This window comes from Pempheris klunzingeri, chromosome 2 (assembly GCF_042242105.1).
Source record: "Pempheris klunzingeri isolate RE-2024b chromosome 2, fPemKlu1.hap1, whole genome shotgun sequence".
In the NCBI taxonomy this organism is placed as follows: domain Eukaryota; kingdom Metazoa; phylum Chordata; class Actinopteri; order Acropomatiformes; family Pempheridae; genus Pempheris; species Pempheris klunzingeri.
The window spans coordinates 27626200-27642826 of NC_092013.1; the positions used below are offsets into that span (position 1 = coordinate 27626200).

Sequence of the window (16627 nt, forward strand, 5' to 3'; positions counted from 1 at the left end):
AATGACGTGGATTTTTTTTTTTTTCTTCCTAATTTTCTTCTTGTTTCCATTTGTTCACAAATTTGACAATTACAGCTTTGGCAAAAGAGGACTTTTTTTTTACTTAAGATTACATATTTTCAACCTGTGCAAATCATTTGCACTCATGTCTTTGCTTGACTTTCGTGTAGTTGTGTTTCCTTTCATTTTTTCCCCACTGCATTTGCGCACACATTAAAGGGGTACTCCAACTATTTAGTATTGCACTTCCACAAATTTGAGAAACTAACAAACACTTGACAAATCTGCTTCAATTGAAATATTGTTAAATTGATTTTGTCCGTTATTTTAATGATAATGTCAATGATGATGATAAAGTTTAATATTGTAAATGTACCTATATACACACATTTAAAAGAACTTTTGAGAGATTTGAAGGATCAAAGGTCACAATTTAAGGTCACAATTTACCAGGAAGTGAGTCAATATCCCTAAAACTTTGTGTATTTTTTGGGTACTGTGTTGAGTGGAAAGTTGAGGAAATAATAGCAATTGAGACAAAGCCATTGTGGTCCGTGTTTCCATATTCTCTTTGTGCAGCACGGCCAAAATGTCCAAATCTCCCTTGAGAGTGCCAGAGCCCGTCCTCCCTCCATCTCTCATAACATCCATCTGTCCGTCTGTGGCTGCCTGGCTGCTGTTGCTCTCCCACTTCTTATTCCAATAATAGCTTGTTTTTGTGCTGTGATGCTGCCAGCCATGATGTATCTGCTCCAGGACAGTCCAAATATTTGTCTTTCTCCTCGTCGCTCAAGAGTTTTGGTTCATGTGAACATTCATCATTAGCATTTATCACTAGCATCAAGCTACTATACATCAGAGTGTCCCTGATCTTGCTTTGTCTGGAGCTATATTTCACTGGATCTGGGCATTTGCCTAAATGATTAATGTTAAGATGCCATAAAAGTGATGATTAACTGATAATTTAGTCCATAGAATTTTTTATCACATATTACTTGAGTGATGTTTGCAGAATTGTCTATATATTGCCAGCAATTAAACCCCCAAATCTATTCAGTTTCTAGTCATATCAAACAGCTTGCTAAGTTAAAAAAAACAGTAAATATCTTTATAGTTTTACATGGTGAATAACTTTAAGGGTAGATCAATATTCTGTTGATTGAAAAACCTCGTAATAATCTCATAGTTTTAATACTCCAGCCATGAATTTATGAGCTGGTGCAGAATACCAGCTGACAGCTTTTTGTGTCTTGCCTCTTAAATATTAATGCCACAGTGATGCTCGGTATACTGAAGATAAAGGGAGATATGTCTGGAGATCCGTTTCAGTGCAGAGCTCTACCTGAAATGATTTTTAAAAAAGAGGCAACGTTTTAAAAAAAAATAATAATAATTTTTTGCATTTATGAGTAAAATAAAGACTGAATATGCAATCATGACAATTCAGACAACTTCTAGTAGCAGGCAGTGCGTAATCCCAGATAATTGTCCAACTGAAATCTTCTTACTGGAGAGCAACATTAACAAATGGCCAAGATAATTAAACCACAGAATTAGTTTGACTAGTTTAAATGGACCAGGCCCCAATAATACTGCCAGAAGAGATAATCCCTGACACACAGCCATTTCTGTCTTTGACCCCACTCTCTCGCACATTTATTCAATATTATGTTGCCTGCATTTTGGTGTGTTTGTCGTATTAAACTTTTTTTTTTTTTTTGCTTAATATCCTTTGGGAAATTCCCAACTGTCACAACATTTGGAAAGAGGACAAGACTTTGTTTTTAGACAGTAAAATTATGATGATTTAGTATGAGGCCTACTTTGCTTCACATCCACGTCAGTCCTCTGTCTTTATGTTTTACTTTCAGTGAAATGTAAATCAACTTGACTGCAAGCAATACTTGACAGTATCTTACCACCATGGGTAGTGGGATCGACTGCAGTGCTGCATAATGGCCAATTGTACATGTATTTTTGTTGAAAAGATAAGGCTACGATTGATAGCAGACAACATGGATAAAATATAAACAAGTTCACTGAACATCTTTTTCGTAAAAAAACCCTGAGTGAGGATCATTATAAATGAGGTGAGAGAGTTTGGATCTGTGTTAAGAGTGTCTGCTGAGAGAGGAAGGAAGAGACAGGAAAGTGAAGTTTTAATGGTGGTTGTTTCTGGGGATACTGTCTTCTTCGCTGTTGCTAGGAAACTTCGACCAATCACACTTCATTTCGCGGCTACGCTATTGGTTCGATTGTCAGAGTCAGCATTGTGCTGCAGACATGAAACCCTGTACTGCAAGGCCAAGTAGCATTAACAAGCTGTCAAGGCCTGAGGGGCATGTGTGTGTCTCGTCCCCTCTCCTGTGACTCGAGTCATGAATATGGAGCAGCTTCTGGCTTTGTTCAGTCACTCACACACAGCATCAAACAAAAGATAAGACTGTCAGAGTGAGAGTGTGCCTTCAGAGCAGGTTGGACCAGCTGAATTACAAGCCCTGAACCAGCACTTTATCTGGTGAGGTGTAGAGAAACGCAGGTGGAGGTGAACCAGGGCTGGCTGGAGGATGTGGTTGGCGTGTGTAGACCAAGCGCACTCACTGACTGATGTGAACTGCTCGTTTTAAAATCAGGGCTCTGGGTTTAGAATTAGAGGTTAGAAGAAGGAATAGGTTTGCATTGAAAGAAAAGCTATTCTTCTTCTCCTCGCAATCTTATTTTCATAGTGCATCATTCTTTTCAGTCATATATGCTAACATTTGACTCGCCATGGTACAGAACATCATTGCCTTGACATGCACCTCAGCAGCCACATTAGATTTACCATTAAGTCATACAATTTCTTAAAATTCATGTCAGTGTGAATCCCAGTTTCTGTTACCATGGTAAGGGATCAGAGAATCCCTGTATGCATGTCTAGATTTCTGCTGGAGAATTTTTTGACCATGTAATTATCTTACCATTTTATAATTTTGTTTTATTAGCCAAAACTAATGCGCTGTTGTCTTTATTTGTACAATTTGTACAATGCATGCAGAGGCCTTAATAGACTTGTGAAGAGTTGTAACGCTGTGGCTGCCAAATCGAGGGCCCAAATTGGACCATGAAAGTTTTTGTTTTTGATGTACTGTTTTATGTGTGGCTATTCAGAAATACACTGGCAGCATATATGAATTGAAATGTGCAGGGACTGACTTGCTGAATAATTTAGAGAGACGGCGTTCTAATACTTTGGCCATTGTGCTTTTCATCCATTAGCCATCACAGTTCAGCACCTTATGTGTCAGAAAGTTCCTACTTTCTCAGTCCTGCTCACCATGTTGTCATTCATGTCTTCGCTCCTAAGTGCTGCATTTCCAACAGTGAGTTGAGAGAACGGCAGCTTCCTTTTGCAGCTGCCTGTAGGCCCATTGCTGCTGCTGAGCTCTGTAACTTGGTGATGAAAATGAGCAGACAGGAAAAAATAGCTCTTGTCCTTCCTACTTTTCCTCTGTCAGAGGAGTTTCTGCATTCTTTCTGATAATGTGTGCGTAATTCTCCTCGCCATAATCATCATGTCAAAACACAAGCTATAATTTGCCTGTGAAGGCATTGCCTCATGAAAACACAAATGTGCACCAACACAAGCATGCACACACACACACACACACACACACACACACTCACACACACACTCACACTGAGTTGCACATATTTTTTTTTTTGTTATCCCCGGCGAGTTAGTGCCAGACAGTGAGTTTGTACTGTCTGATCACAGCTGATATCACAGTTCAGTGGAGCAGGGACACACAAACTGTAGCTTCTCTTTGCTTCTAAGAGCCATAAAGGCAAAATGATCATTTACCATATCTTTGTGTTTTCTATTTGGCTTCTTAAGGCTTGTGCTGCTGTGCTATCATATCCTGAATTAGTTTTCCCCAACCCATGCAATGATTTCTATGATATGTGACTAGAAATAATGCTCGGGAGCTTATACTATCTGTAAGGCTCTTTCTTGCAGGGTTTTTTTTTTTTTAGATTTTCACCGGATAATACCTGGAAGAGAAAACAGTTCTTTCCTTTCTCCTCCTAGGTTTTTGCAATGCTTCGAAATGCTTTGTTTTCTGTAGTCTCAGGACAGTTTAGTAGTTTAGTTTTACAGTGATCACGGTCGTCTGCTGGTGGGTTCAGCTTTTCTTCCATTAATAGAAAGTGAAGGAAAAAACTGGAAAAACAAAGACCTGCAGAGCCATCTGCATTGTATACCAGCCAATTGGTCTTCGGTGTCTACTCAAAACACATAGCCTGTGGGCACAAGATGGCCGACAGTGCGGAAACCCACTGGGCCCAACAAGGCATGTAGCCACACGCTTGTGTCCATAACTGGCCCAGGATCTGCTGTGGGCAGGGCCAGGGCTGGCGGGACAGAGCAGACCAATGTCAAAGGTTGTGTTTGGCTAATTTGCTTCAGGATAATTGCCGTCCTGCCCACCGGAACTCCTGGTGAAACAGCAGAGCTATTCATTGTAATGACTGGACTGATTTCTTCTGTAGGAGTGAGTTCTGGAGGCTGTAGCTGGTAACACACTCATGCCACCGACGCTGTTTATTAAGCACACATTATGTTTCTTGTTTATTTCTATCACCTAGTCCCTCCTCTCTTCAGAACCCATTCTGACTGTTATGGTTCACTTATTAAGGCTCCACATCCATCTAATGACCCCCACACCTTCCTGCCTGCCTGTGGGAGTGATGATTGTCATCTCTGAACTCTGTCCCATTGAACCACTCAGACCTTTAAGCAGTTAAAAACACTGTCTACAAGTGTGTCTCAGTGTCTTAAGTTGGTAATGATAACCTGTGTGTGTGGGTCTACCCCCACCCCCTCAACACCCCACACACCACCCCCTCCTACTCTGTGTAAAGGTGAGTGTCTCGTTGGACAGCCGCCATCCACAGTGACAGCCCTGACCAATGGACTTATACACTAGGACTGAACACTCACACACCACTCTCCACTTTGCCTAACCCACTGTGATGCAGAGGTTACACCATGGACATGTACACTACACACCTGCAGCTATTACAAGCATACAGAGCACTCAGAAACGCAACCATACAAAATGCCATTTGTTTTATTAAGAAATTAATTCTTTAACCCTTATGCACCCCTCGGTACATTTTTTGCATTTTTCAACTAAAAATACTCAATAATTTTGCCAATTTTAATGATAATGAGACAAAATTTTGCAGGGATGTCAGTCTTTTACCACATTTTAAGATTTCAACTTTGAATGTATTAATAGAATTATAATACACTGTGGAGAGAAGAAAGTTCCTCTCGTCACCCTTAAAACATTTTTTGCACCATTGACTCCCATTAAAACATCACTTTTTGATCCTACTTTAATTACACCATAAAATAATGTTTTACTTATGACTACCTTTTCAATCTAAGCTTTTGGCTTGAAAATTGTAGTTTTTTTCATTATCCATCATTTGACATCTTTTTCCACTATATGGCTGAGGGCTCCATTATATGCTGTTTCTGTGAATCCTACTTCCGTTGCATTTCTCACTATTGCTCCCCAGCAGAATGCATGATTCCAACTAAAATGGTCTGAGTGTGTTGGCAGTGATGTAAAAGTGTGGTATGAATGTGTGTTTTGACAAATTATTTGATGAATGTGTGTGTGTGTGTGTGTTTGTGTACAGGGAGTTAGAAAGTCATTTTTGCTCACCACATTTTGCACATCCCTATCGCTATCTTTCTTATGACTACAGACCACATGCACCCACTCACCCCCCCGCCCACAAACACACACCTACACACACACACACACCTATTCGAAGCCCCCAGACACACTACAGCACTTGTAAAAAGCAATCAAGGTCAAAAGGTCAAAAGGTCAAAAGGTCAAAGAATCTAAGGAGGAGCACCCTAGCTTTTTTTTTGCCTGGAAACGTTTTTGTTTTTTTTTTTGACCAAAGCAGTCTTTTTATTGTTTTGGTTTACAGTGCAGCATGTTTATACAGGTGCTGTGTCTGCAAACCTCAAGCTGCACCTAGCTGGTGCTGGCTGGTCATTTCCTCAGTGACAATGAAGAGACACTTTTGTGTTAGAGGAGGCTCTGACTGCTGTCCTGCAGTCGCCTGAGAACGAGGAGGAGATGTCCGGCACAGACACAGGCACTGAGGACATATCAGGGGAGGCTTCACCTGAAATTCATCCAGATGGGTCTCCAGCTCAAGTGAGGACATCCATGTCCTCACTTGAGCTGGAGCTGGAAGACCCATTTCCTCACTTGAGCTGGAGCTGGAAGACCCACTAGTGCGGCTGCTGCTTGGACCAGCAGCAGCCACACTAGTGGATCATGTCAGAGGAAATGGAAGAGCCAGCAGGAGAAGCCAGGCCCTCAAAGAGGTACAGGCAGTGCACATTTTGCATGGGACAGAGAAAGGTCTGGACCCATTGTGCCAAGTACAGCAAGTATGGATGCCAAGTACAGCAAGTATGGATGCAAAGTATACATGACAGTGATCTGCAGGTCCTGCTCCACTGAGTGACCTTTCTCATCATTTGTCAATATATTCCCAAAATACCATTAAAGGGTTAAAAGTAATTCATAAATACATGTAAATTGAATAGTTATGATCAGGACTGAGGTTGTTCAAAAGATTTAATGCATTGAAAGTGAAAAAAATATTAATGTATAATATTTTTAGAGCACTTCTTAGGAACAGAGTATTTTTTGCACAAAGGATAAAAGGTGGCATATTTTGTACATAAAGTCAAACTGCTCCTATAATAATGATGGATTCAAATCAATGTTGTTGTCAATTATTGACATACCCAAGGGTGTAATACCCCCCCAAAAAAATTCCAGTTTGCAATTAGTATATGGAAAATATTTCATATTTTGTGTTTTACCTCATTTGAAATTTTTGGTTTTATATTCCCAAAATGGCACTAAAAAGTTAAAAATACTTAATAAATCCATGAAAATGGAATAGTTATGATCAGGACTGAGGTTTTTCAGAAGATTTAATGCAATAAAAGTGAAAAGAATATTAATTATAATATTTTTATAGCACTTTTTAGGAACAAAACATTTTTTTGCACAAAGCATAAAAGGTGGCATATTTTGTACATAAAGTCAAACTGCTCAAAAAATAATAATGCATTCAAATCAATGTTGTTGTCAATTATTGACACATCCAAGGATGTAATTGCCCCCCCAAAAAAATTCCAGTTTGCAATTAGTATATGGAAAATATTTCAGATTTTGTGTTTTTCTCATTTGAAATTTTTGGTTTTATATTCCGAAAATGGCACTAAAAAGTTACAAATGTTTAATAAATCCATGAAAACTTAATAGTTATGATTAGGGCTGAAGTTGGTCAAAAGATTTAATGCATTGAAAGTGAAAAAAAATATGAATGTATAATATTTTTATAGCACTTTTTAGGAACAGAACATTTTTTGCATCGAGGGTAAAAGGTGGCACATTTTTACATAAAGTCAAACTGCTCAAAAAATAATAATGCATTCAAATCAATGTTATTGTCAATTATTGACATATCCAAGACTGTAATACCCCCCCAAAAAAATTCCAGTTTGCAATTAGTATATGAAAAATATTTCAGATTTTGTGTTTTTCTCATTTGAAATTTTTGGTTTTATATTCCAAAAATGGCACTAAAAAGTTACAAATGTTTAATAAATCCATGAAAACTTAATAGTTATGATTAGGGCTGAAGTTGGTCAAAAGATTTAATGCATTGAAAGTGAAAAAAAATATGAATGTATAATATTTTTATAGCACTTTTTAGGAACAGAACATTTTTTGCATCGAGGGTAAAAGGTGGCACATTTTTACATAAAGTCAAACTGCTCAAAAAATAATAATGCATTCAAATCAATGTTATTGTCAATTATTGACATATCCAAGACTGTAATACCCCCCCAAAAAAATTCCAGTTTGCAATTAGTATATGAAAAATATTTCATATTTTGTGTTTTTCTCATTTGAAATTTTTGGTTTTATATTCCCAAAATGGCACTAAAAAGTTAAAAATGTTTAATAAATCCATGAAAACTTAATAGTTATGATTAGGGCTGAAGTTGGTCAAAAGATTTAATGCATTGAAAGTGAAAAAAAATATGAATGTATAATATTTTTATAGCACTTTTTAGGAACAGAACATTTTTTGCATCGAGGGTAAAAGGTGGCACATTTTTACATAAAGTCAAACTGCTCAAAAAATAATAATGCATTCAAATCAATGTTATTGTCAATTATTGACATATCCAAGACTGTAATACCCCCCCAAAAAAATTCCAGTTTGCTATTAGTATATGAAAAATATTTCATATTTTGTGTTTTTCTCATTAATTAATTGTAGTTTTATATTGCAAAAATGGCATTAAAGGGTTAAAAATATTTGACAAATACATGAAAACTTAATAGTTATGATTAGGACTGAAGTTGGTCGAAAGATTTAATGCATTGAAAGTGAAAAAAAATATGAATGTATAATATTTTTATAGCACTTTTTAGGAACAGAACATTTTTTGCATCGAGGGTAAAAGGTGGCACATTTTTACATAAACTCAAACTGCTCAAAAAATAATAATGCATTCAAATCAATGTTGTTGTCAATTATTGACATATCCAAGACTGTAATACCCCCCCAAAAAAATTCCAGTTTGCAATTAGTATATGAAAAATATTTCATATTTTGTGTTTTTCTCATTAATTAATTGTAGTTTTATATTGCAAAAATGGCATTAAAGGGTTAAAAATATTTGACAAATACATGAAAACTTAATAGTTATGATTAGGACTGAAGTTGGTCGAAAGATTTAATGCATTGAAAGTGAAAAAAAATATGAATGTATAATATTTTTATAGCACTTTTTAGGAACAGAACATTTTTTGCATCGAGGGTAAAACGTCATTATTTTTTTAAGGGGTGCACAAGGGTTAAGGTAGTTACTATGTTTTTATGTCACATTTCCTGCAACATTCTCTGAGTTACTAAAATGAACATAATGACTAAAACCAAATAATTTGAGCTGCAGAATGTTCAATATCCTAAATACTGTAAATAGTTTTTCTGAATGTTTTAGTCCACATATTTACTTTAGAGAACCCTCTCACCTTGATGTGTGTCCAAATTGCTTATCATGAAATAACTGGTCAGGAGAAGTACTTGTGTGGGATCCATGCCCTGACAATGCACCTTTGGTTCACTGTTATTACTCTAAACACTATGTCAGGTAGGAAAGGTTAAGTAGCACATTAAGACCAACCTTTAGAATCTGAATACTGAGCTTCTGCCAACAGCAGGTATTTTTGTTGAGTGATGATACTGAAACAATTACTGATTTATCAATATTGATAATGGCACGAAATGGCAAAGCAAAATTGCACTTCACTAACAGTATTTCTAATGCAACAATAAATATTCTACAGAGCAGCCTCAAGCAGTATAAAAGTCTTTATGCAAAAGATGGATATTAAAAGAATAAATTTAAAAAATCACATTACTTTTAATGAGGCACAGTGAAGATGACACGGGTGACATGAGTATTCATCTTTACTGTAAGGCCACCCAAATGTCCTAGTGTGTTTGGTGTTCAAGTCACTGTAACAAATGCTTTTTCACGAAATGGTTAGAAACCTATTATCGTCACAAATTTAACAGGATTGTTTTTTATTGTACAATGGGCCGATAACATTGAGCAGACAAAGTTGTATTTACAGTATTGTGCTAATTTGTGAGTACATGTTGTGCTCTGTGGTGATTTGTGCCACACCCTGCCTCATCGCTGTGTCTCTGAGCTGTTTTGGTGTTTCCTGGCTCTAGTGAGGAATAGATTAAGCCACCACCAACACTTTGCCTCAAAACCAAATAACGTGACAATGGAAGACATGAGATATAACTTTACCCGCAAGCATCATTGCCTTTCTGCTTGAATGCATTCAGAAGTTATTGTAAGCACCACTGTAGATACTTTATGATGCGTGCACTGCCAGCCACACCTGTCTGCATCTGAGTTACAACCCAGATAAACTCTACAGACTTTAATAGCTTCCCGTCTGGCAGCTGTGACTGTTTATGATAACCCCGATGACTTGCTACTTGTTCTCATTTATGCCCCTTAACATCTAATTCCACCACAGACATGGCCATTTATCATGCTGACATGTCTGCAGCCTGATTGGAGTTGTTCCTCCTTTTCCTGTCCGATTGTTTTTTTTTTCTGTGTGAATATTTTGACACTGCTGTCAGAAAAAGAAAGCACTACATTAAATTGTAACTCGGATTGTGTCTAAATTGTTAAATTGTATTCTATTTCATTTCATTCTCCAGATCCTAGCTGTTAGAAACATCCTGTTTTGGTTCGCCCGTTAAGATGAATGATGTGGTAACAGGCAGAAGGCAGATCCCGATGTGATCGAAGAGTGAGAGCGCAGCAGTTAATCAAAGTGGTAGTTTCATTTGGAAGGGGAAGAAATAAGAAGTTCAAATAAAATCCTATTTTTTATGTGCTCAGGTGTTCTGAATATAAATGTGGACATGGATATTAAAATATTAAATTAAAATTTGTAAATTAGTTCAGCTCTTCAAAATGCTATTTTTCCCCTTACAGTTTTATTTATATATATATATATATATATATATATATATATATATATTTTTTTTTTTTTTTAATTCAGACTAATGTCGGAATTTCCCTATTGTGGGACTAATATAGGAATATCTTAATAATCCTTTTGTGGCTAATGCCACATCTGACCTCAGACCAGTGAACAGCAGCCTTTATATAAAGAGCAACACTGATTGATGTTGAGGAAAAAGGAAACGCATGTACACGTTTGGTCATAGCTATTGAGTTCCACCCAAACAGAGAGGTGATCCCTTAGACCCGGATATCCGTCCTGTCATGTATCCAGTCTCAACCTCTGTCACCCCAGGGTGATTTCTTCAGGGCCATAAAGTTTAACAACCATGGGAACTTCCTTTACCCACCCAGCTCCTCTGCAGCGACAAGTGGCTCTCCTCTGACCACTGAAACATGTCCTGAAAAGCCCACTGTCATGTCTTTGTGGGTCTTCATCCCTTAAAAGGGCCTGGTCAGAGAGACTGAGGGACTTTTATGTCTTCATTTCTGGAAGGACGTTTTCCGGAAGAGAGCGCAGGGCGATGATCCCCTCCTCCTCTTCCTCCTCTCTCTCTGTGAAGTTCATCAGCAGTGGAGGAATGTGTTCTTTTAGATGGATGGCAATTGTTGGGGGTTTCTCTATAAATAACTTCTTGTCAGCCAGCCAGCTGGGCTGTCCAGCTCGAGCGCCAGCGCCAGTGGGCAGACTAATTCAGTGACTGACAGGGAAAGCACCAACTGAGCTCTGACACAGTACAGTAACCACTGCCACTTCTGCACCAGTTTATTAAGACAATGAAAAAAGTTCAATGAAACTTCAGTATTCAGTATTTTAAAATTAGAGATAGACAGTCTATCTGAAAACACTTTGTGAAGCAGATAAGGTCAGAAATATTTACAGTCCATGGACAATGTCCCAGCAGTCTGTTTTGATTCTAATGCATTTTTTTTCTTCATACCATATAAGAAGTGGAAATTTCACACTTGGTAATAAACTGCTGTGCAGGTTCAGCGTGCAGCTAAAACATCTAGGGAAGCAATGCTGGCAGCGTACTGCAAGCTGAGTGATTCGGCTGCTCTGATGTTAGATCCGAATCGGTTATTAATAGTTACCATAAAGTGCTAACTGCGGGGCGTCCAGAGTTCATGACATGACAGTCTATTCATTTTCTTTCCGATTTGCCTGAGGTGACTGACAGTGGAAGAGTTTCCAAGGCTTGCATAGACATGAAGCTCTCCTGGTTGAATCTCCGAACAAAGGATGTTGTATTTGACAATATCTGGGTTCAAAGTATGAGCCCATGTTCATAGAAATATAAGATGACAAAGTACCGATTACTTCAGAGGTGCATTTTGGTTCTAGTGAGTGATATTCTGTTGGGTGCTCCTCTAACAGCAAGCTGAAGCTAATCCTAACTATAATGAAAAGTAAACTTCTACCTGTGGAGCCAGTGACTCCTTATGATTGTCAGTTGTTACTGCTGTATCTGTTGACAATTGTCAAACCTGATGTTTGGTACATTAAACCACCACATGTGCTGGTTTTGGTATTAAATCTGGTCTGCACTGTCTTCAGAAGTTAGGCTAGTAGATGGCTTGGTCTTGTCCAGCACCCCAAGTTTCTGTAGACATGCCCCGTCTCTGAGAATCCAGGGGGACGACAGTGAACACTTGCATAGCCCCAGTGTCCTTCCTGCTAAGTGTTACGAAGTAGCCCTGATAGTTTACGCTGCTCGTATATCACAGCAGTAACAGTTGTGGAGAAGCAGGAGGAGGATTTTGACAGTGTTTGTGTAATTGAACACTGTAGGCTCTCACAGCCACTAAAGCATCCTTTGTAAACACTGTTTGTTGATGTATAGGCAGTGACTGATTGCAGATGGCTGCGTTCACTCAAGGCCTTGCTGAGTCCCACTATTCCTCTGTGTGTGTGTGTGTGTGTGTGTGTGTGTGTGTGTGTGTGTGTGTGTGTGTGTGTGTGTGTGTGTGTGTGTGTGTGTGTGTGTGTGTGTGTGTGTGTGTGTGTGTGTGTGTGTGTGTGTGTGTGTGTGTGTGTGTGTGTGTGCGTATTTTGGAGGGTGTTTATTTGTTTAAAGTATACAGAGGAGGACTTCTCATTATAGGCGTGAGTGTGTGTGTGCTTGTGCATGTTTCTGTGTTTATGCTCACAATCATGTCACTAATTAGAAACTTGCTTTACTTCCCCTCCCCCTTGTTCTGCAAATGAGTGGGTGTTGAATGGGGCATTATGGGTAGGCACTGTAATTAATGGCCACCCCTCTCTCTCTCTCTCTCTCTCTCTCTCTCTCTCTCTCTCTCTCTCTCTCAGGCTTATTATCATTAGTCACATTCCATCAGTTCTCAGCGAGCACTGAGGCTTGCAAGCACTTGTTTGTGGCGATTTCCCTCGTCATTTCCCCCCATCTTTGTCTCACCCCATCTTCCCCCATTGTCTTCCTGTAACCCTGTTTCTGTCAGCTAATGTCACTCTGCCAGCTTTTTCACTTCAGATATGTTGTGCCCCCTCCTGCCTGCTGTCCTTCTGTGTCCTCCAGAATGTAGGATAGTTGAATTGAAAATGAATGAAAGGCTGGACTCAATGAAGCGGATGATGGCTCAATTGAATGTGCCTCTCAGGAATGCTGCGTTGTGTTGTGGAGTCTTTTGGCTGCAGCTCAGGCTCCAGTCCATTTGTGGTGGGCCGAGGATGGTAGACTGGTCTGGGCCTGTCTGTCTGCTACAGCCTCAACAAATACCTGTCTTCTGAACAATATATTAGTACAAGTTAAGAAGCACATTTACATTTAATCTCTCTTTTGTGAATGAAGTCCCCCTATTTGCTTGCACCAACTTTGGCAGCTCAGCATATTAAAATAAGTGTGGTCCAGTCTCAAAACTCTGCATCCTATAATGTGAAATCAATGAATCATTTGGGCAAAACCAAGACATGGTGGGAAAACATATCCACTTTCGAAGTTCCAGATGATTCAGCTCTGCCCCCACCCACACCCAGCGCCCCACAGATGAGTCTGACACCAATCATCACCCTCAACCAGCCATACTACCCTGTAGCACCCCCTGTAGTGGATTTTGAAGTTTGGAAGCTTTTCAGATGCCAAAACAATGCACATCGGTTTACAATACTGTGAGGAAGGATTCAACAACAAGTTATAATGTTGACAGTTATTTTATCAGGGCAATTAAAAGGAGGAATTACCCCAGTATTTGTTCATTACATACTGTGCCAACAGAGTGGTAATATGGGCTGCTCGCATTGAAAGTGCCAATATCTGTCTGAACTCAGCCTTGGTTCCTTGCATATTTCAGACGATAACTATACTATTGTACTAAAACTCATGTGCGTCAGCCACCCTCCAAGATAGTTGTATGGCAGTTTATTTGGGGAAATTGCGCAATCCAAGCCAACTACAGGACACGCTTCTCTGTGTATAAACAACATTATGTTTACTACTGACTGGAGCAGTTTATTACTGCTGAGGATACAAAGCACTATAAAGTGAACTCATGGCGCACTGCTGATTGGACAGATGCCCTTATTCAGCTTTTTCTTCACGAGTTATAAAGTAACACATCTTGAATGTTTCCTAACCAGTTTATTAGGTTTACTTTTTTGTACATCATTCATATACCACTATGTCCTCTTTATCAAACTGTCGTGTGTATTTTGTTGGAATATGTACTGTATTCACACAAAGTGAGTTAAATTTTTGCTGGAACAAGGTGGGGTCCATTACCTAAAAATAAAGAAATATAGACATTAGATAATTCAGTTACAGGCACATATTTCCCCCTCTCTCCTCTCATCAAGCCGATACCTTTTGGTTTGCTGAAGTTACCAAAAAAAAAGACTTCCACTTGGAGGCGAAATGTGATTTTTAATGTGAGAGAATTGAATCAGAAGTCCATTCTCTTGTTCTCATGTATCTCAAACTCTGAATGAAGTTGAGCCTGATTGGATTATTCACTGCAGGAAAGGGAAACCTCTGCCAAATGAGGTTGCTCCGCAGTGATGGCAGCCTTTTATTTGCAGCTTTCAGCAAATAGCAAATAAAGACAGGCGAGGACCTGGCTGGCATGTTACTCTCGTAAGAGTGAAGTGATTGCCTGCACATTTTGTGTTATTGGAGAAGACAGTCCTGTGCTCAAACCTGACACCTACGATGGAGTGGTATACATCCAGCTTGGGGAAGCGTTGGCTAGAGGAGGAAACAGGAGAAGCACTGTATTTGTTGAACTAGTGCTTCTATGAGTTAACATGCCAGTCATTCCTGTCTCTGCTTTGTTAGGCTCCGGACCTCTGCTTTCTCAGGATTATCTGCACAGTGCTGGAAAACGCCTTACCACCAGTCTTGATGTGGTGACTGGCTCTGTAGTCATAGAGCTGTAGCTTTTAACCAGGTTTTGGATACTCGCCCTCACCCTCAGGGGTCAAAGAAGAAAGTCTGTCTTTTGGTTTAGATTTTATGATTTTGGGGGCCACTCCACACAGAGGCAACGGTCAGTCTGCTTGACTTTTGTGCATCTGCTTGTATTGGAACTGGAGGTAGTTCTACATGAGCATGCCATCGAGTGGAAAAACAAACATCTGCAAGGAAGTGCCTGATGAGGAGTTTTGGATTTAGTTCATATTTGGTTTAAATTATATAGATAACAATGATCATATGATGATAATTATTGTGCTCAAGTAAATAGTTTTTTGTGTAGTTGCTTTGTGTCTTTGGCCTCTTGCCAGGCCTTTACCCTGATTCCCACACACAGGAGATTTCCACCAACAAAGCAAGCTCTCTAATGCTCCTAGTGTGGCAGAGAAAGAGGTGTGTGTGTATGTGTGTGTGTACATTGGGTGAGGATCGGTCTGTTCAGTAGGGTGAATAGTGTCTTTTTCAGTCTGTCTCTGTCTTTTTTCCCAGCCACCCCTTTGGATAAACCCACTAGAGATCCGATTGAACTCGTAAGAGATAATCCTGCTTCTGTGCCAGTGATGGAGTGTCGGGAGGCGATGGAGCAGGAGAGATGGATAGAAAGAGGAGGGAGATAATGAGCGGGAAAGAGGGGGATATACTGTATATGGATTGAAAAGGAGACTTTATTGTAAGTTAGCAGTCATAACTTGAGGAGACATTACAGCATTTCACAAAGTAAGTGTGAAATGCCTGATTCAGGTGCCCAAACAAGGGAACTCTAACCCTGTCAAGGTTCTCATGCCATCCTCTTTTACCTCACAGCAACTTGTTTTTCTGGCAGGGACTCTGAAAGGTTTTTGTACCTTGTATCCTAGCAATGAGGGAGGATTGTATACAGGGACAGAGTGTGTGTGGCACTGAATGCCCTCTTGGACTGACACCACTTGACTTGGCCTGTGCTGGGGGCTTTTTTTACACACAAAAACGGATGTAGCCAGTCAGACACAGGTCTGACAGGAATTTCAATGGGTATGAGCTTCCCACGACTTTTAATGAACTGCAGTGATGCCAAAAAATGCAAGGTGTTTGAGCGTCAGAGTCCATGTTTGTAGCAAATGTGCAAGCTTACTCTAATGTTCTCTGGGGTGAAGTTTGTCATCACTGCATTTGCTGCTGTGAATTACTCTGGATGTCTAAGTGTAGAGTACACTCACGTGTCAACTCTGTCCCTTGTCTTGCAGATTGTCCAGAAGGATGTGTTTTTGAACCCACTGCTGGGAGGTCAAGAGGTGACATGCCTCTGTAAGACACCACTGGAAACAAATGGTGAGGAACTGATGGCTCGGATAGTGTATCATGCTATGGGAGAATTCCTTAGGTTGTTTAACAGTTGAATGCCACTTGTTATAGTCATAGATTCCCAAAATAGTAATGATCAAGGTTCTCTTATATAACAATACTTTTATTACTTATCCTTAAATGGTTGATCTGCAGAACGAACAGACTCATGCATCAGGTGATAAAGGTCAAAAGTACGGGTTTGGACCCTCTT

The 16627-nt window shown here is 39.4% G+C and overlaps 1 protein-coding gene across 2 annotated transcripts in view; it reads left to right on the top strand.

Annotated features, from left to right (window-relative positions):
* plxnb1b (plexin b1b) overlaps positions 1 to 16627 on the top strand; it is a 72164-nt gene that overhangs the window by 19636 nt on the left and 35901 nt on the right. For both annotated transcript variants that reach the window (XM_070838731.1, XM_070838738.1), the window contains exon 2: positions 16317 to 16401. The gene's annotated coding sequence lies outside the window, so the exon portion shown is untranslated. The remainder of the gene's footprint in view (positions 1 to 16316; positions 16402 to 16627) is intronic.